Here is a 4,808-nt window from a genome sequence, read left to right on the forward strand (position 1 = left end):
GATCGTGCTCCAGTGTAGTATCATCTTAATAAACGATAACAACTGATTTACAAATTATAAAACGAAAAATGAGAACTGTACAAACTGAGGTAAAACGATAACTTTGCAATATGTAAATAAAATAAATTTGATCAATCAAACATAAAATAAAAACCTACTTAAGAAAATATTTTTAAAATAAAATAAAAACTTATTTTTTTAGAAAAAGTCTTTAAAATAAAATAAAAGTTTATTTTAAAAAAAGTTAGAAAATAAAATAAAATAAAAAGTTACTTTAAAAAAATGTTACTTAAAAAATAAAATTAAAAAAAAAGTATTTCACAAAAAAAAATAAAAACTTAATATAAAAAACATTACATAGAAAAATAAAATAAAATAATAACGTGTTTCAAAATAAAAAAAAAATTATTTTGTTTTTATAATATTTTTTATATAAATCAAAAGTTACAATTTTATCCCTTTTAGAATTAGTGAAAATGGTGAAAAGAAGTTTCGTAGTCATGGTGAAGACGAAACGTCATATGATATTGAGTGGCCAGGTGAAATAAAATCAAATTGAGTGACCATAGTGATACTAAACTCTTGTTTGATGGGAATTAAAATCAGATTTTTAGTAAATTTTGATAAAATTGATGAAATGTGTGATAGAAAAGTCACGTCCCATAAAATGTTTTATTAAAATGAGTATCAACAAACTTTGAAATCAATTCTCTCTTGATATCATGCTTGTGGTTCAGCAATTTTTCTGCAGTTTCTATATGGTCTTGTGTATTTATTGAACCCTCGTGATTCAGGTTGAAAACCAACTTGACTCGTGTGGATATTTTTTTCTCAATGTGTAATTTGAAGGTAATCGACATACTTTAGTCCAAATGCTCCTCCCTAGCCTGTCCTCCTCTAGAGGGTGCATTTGATGCGCCAATATTCTCATTGTTTTCGTTGTTCCCTCATTGGTTGCTACCAGGTCCACCTCCACTGTTGCTTGTCTCTGCTGGCGAATCAAGACCTCTGAAGATCCATGGCAGTGATATCCTAAACCTCTTCTCCGTTGTTCTTGGGAATTGATTATCATTAGTGCCAGTCTCCTGACCTCCACCACCTGAGGCCATGCCTAAATTATTATTGTTACTATTTCCTGCTATTATAGCTCGCTCAGTACTTCCATTTTCATAATTCGGGCCGTCGATGGGTTACTCGTATCTACACACTGGACAAGAATGATGCAACTTAAACCAAGGTAATATACAATCTTTATGGTAGATATGTTTACAAGGCATTTGCTTTGCTTCCTCGTTTAACTCAAAGCTGTCTTTGCACACGGCCCACTACGATGAATCTATGGCCAATATCTCCTCCTTGATCTTTATATTTGGTAACCCATCCTCCGCAGACTTAGATTTAGTTGAGGTTCCATACCTATTGGGATCGTTCTTGGCAACTGAATCAATTGCTCCAACCTTGGCACAACAAAATAGTCACGAGGATTCGAAGGTAGCCCAAAATCAAACTCATGTCCCAGCCCTCCGCCACCCGGCCCCTCAAAAACAAGATGAATGTTCACACGCCGTGCCTGGAGACCATTCACATGCTGATTTAGAAAGGCAAAGGGATTGAATTCATCAGAGGATTGAAAGCCTCCAAACATGAAGTAGAGAACTTCGTGTTCGATGTCTTAACTTTATTTCAGAGTGGCTCTCTTCTAGCCTATCCAAGTGCAACTTCTCATTCTAAAAAAAGAGAAAGGGCAATAGCTTTCAATAATCCTTCACTCATTTGAAGAGGCTTTCCCAACAACTCCATTTGCCATACTAGTTTTTGTTTATTGTACATATAAACATGTTAAAATTCATGTAACTAAGTATGACACAAAACAACTCTGCTTAGCATCACCACTAGCAATGTAAATACCTGTGGACAGAATTTATATAATCCAATATAATTTTTATTCAGAGCAGGTTTCATTTTCATTGAAATCCCACAAAGTCAAAATTCAACATTATTACTTACACTACATCAGCGACTACATGTGCAATGCACGTGCATTCACTAGTGTTGAAGATAAGAATTCTACAAAGACAAAGCTCAAACATAATGCTACATTAAACAAAGTTTGAAAACATAAAAAGCAATTGCAATGTAATGAGGTGCATATATAACTACCCTTGAACGTATTATATTATATTATTGATAAAAAGATTGTACTTCAAAATAACAAAAATATAAATACATATATCAGTGATTAGTAAGACCCATAAAATGTATAAATAATAAGTGATTAGTACTCGAATAATATGCCCAGAACTTAAAGAGGTTGAATCCAAGTCCAGCTAGTAAAGCACCAAAGCATGTAATTGAATAGCATTAAATACAGAATATTAGCAAATCCATTATTCCAAATAAATAAAAGCACTACAGCGCCTGGATTGTAGTTACATAAGTGAATCTACCAGAGCATATTGCCCGTGTTCAAGATTCAAAACAGACTTCCCTTTCGACTGAGATGAGAGATAATACACGTCATCCTGCCATGACAGCCGAATCAAGCACTGGCTATAGATTCGATTAAGAGCTGAAATCCTTCTGGTATAGTAGCCTGTGCCTGTACGCATGCTGCCAATACAGGAACATCAGCATTGACGTCTAAAAACCGCGCTATCAACAACAGCAGATGGAAATCAGAAATTCGCTTCACGAAGGGGAGACTCTTTGTTCGATCCAGATGGCTTTTCAGCACCTGCATTGATATTGGGACATTCCTGTTCTCAATAGGAAATGTTGATGAAAGTGGACCCTGCATCAGCATAGAAGTTAACAGAAGAAACAGAATCATACATCAAAGATAAAATCTTCAATCCTTCAAACCTTCTCAACCCACAATCTATGTTCTTTGCACAGATAAAGCTAAACTAATTCAGCATACTCCAATTAATTATTAACCATATTGTATTTTTAGTGAACTTCGTTTTATTCTGAATAACAGCCTAGATCAGAAATGCAATCAATAGAAGTACAAGACAGATATTGTGAATAACGGATAAGGCCAAAATACATCACATATCAATCTAAGAACCTAAAAATAATCCAACAGATGCCACCGCCCAGTCTTAGATACTAGGTGTAGAATGGTCAGTGACGAGTCTGGCTTTTTATAGCATGTGTGTAGAAAGTTTGTGAAGTAGCTAATTCGAGCTTGTGCTAGCTTTCACTTCAAATCATACCATAGAAGCAAAACGAAAAATTAATAAGCCAAAGGTTATGAACCAAAGCTATTATTCCAATTTTCACAACAAAGCAAACAAACAATCGGTAGCCCTATTAAATGACAACCCTCTAATCCTCTTTCAACATGCAATAGAGAATCTTATCCGAAATGTACTATTTTTTAATTAGAAAACTAGCAATGAAACCACCTTTTTAAACTATCAAGGACAAACACGATATACAAAAGTCAAGACAGGCCCAGGTTCAAATATATACTTTGTCCACTAGTAATCAGAGTCTGCACTTAAAATTGAAACAGCTTTCTAGGTATCAAATTGAAGTGCCCTAATCATCACAGTTTTCGAAGATGGTTGTTGCATAAATCTTTCTTCCTCAATCCATGAATTGGCTCACAAAGAAGCTGCAGTGGATGGAAGAAGAGCTCAAGAAAGGCATGTAATTCTTGCGTGCAAATTTGGTTCATTACCAATAGTGGGAGATACAAATGGTTAGAGGGGGAAAAAATTGGAAGAATTCAAAGAGGCTCAAATTCGATAAATTCATTAGAAGCCAACGAGGAGGATTGCATTGATGAGCTGATGTATGAGAAGCAAGAAAAATAGTATCCAGGTTTACTAAGAAAGAGCTTCAAACATGAAGTGTAACATAGCCAATTACTTAACTACAAGCATTATGGGAGGAATTCTGGAAAGTTTCGTCAAACTAGAAAGTCTGAAGGGAAAAGCAAACTAGAAGCCTATGACCAGATTGAAATGCACTGATGAAGATGGTGAAGAAAGATGCCATATAATGCAAACAGACAGAGGATGAAAAAAATTCAGGTTCTATGAGGAAGCTAAAATTCAGAAACCAGCTCTACGAAGAAATACAACCCGTTCTCATTCCATCATCCATCAACCACGTGTGTATGAAAGAGAAGACAATAGAGACAAGATGATGTAAGGGGGGATATTTTGGGATTGTAAAGCAGGTCACAACTACGCATAACTAACTCAGAGAAAACTGAAGAGGTTGCCTTTTTATTTTCTCTCTCCACTTTAGTTATTTTTAAATAAATCCCTCATCTGCAATGGTGCCTACCCTCATACTAATGGTGATGATTATGCAAGCTTTTCACAAAGCTCTATGACGATATAAGCTGAACTTAATGCAGGCTTCGACTTGCTCTGCTAACTTTTTGGCAGGACTTCAAGAAAAGTAGATTGTAAGAGCGTGCAATGAAGCTGGTAAAGCAAACAATGACTTTGCTCCAGTTGTGAGATTGAAAATATTAATGCATGCACGGGAAACCAGCTTCTTGCGAATCAATACTATGCAGGTCCTAATAATTTAATGAGTCACTCGATTTTGGTTTCTAGTGCAACAATTGTGTCATACTGTCATATATAGACCTTCCAGTTTCTTTACTCCTTAATTTCACTGAAGTACTGTACTCATGTTTGCAATCTCAAATGTTCTTTCACATCTATAATCAGTAAGCCATTTAGTACTAGCAATCAACATCCCTTCTATAATCAGTAAGCCACTTAGTACTAGCAATCAACATCCCATCCAACCCCCTCGCCAAAAAAAAAAAAAAAAAACAC

Source organism: Olea europaea, unplaced genomic scaffold (assembly GCF_002742605.1).
Source record: "Olea europaea var. sylvestris unplaced genomic scaffold, O_europaea_v1 scaffold1040, whole genome shotgun sequence".
Classification (NCBI taxonomy): domain Eukaryota; kingdom Viridiplantae; phylum Streptophyta; class Magnoliopsida; order Lamiales; family Oleaceae; genus Olea; species Olea europaea.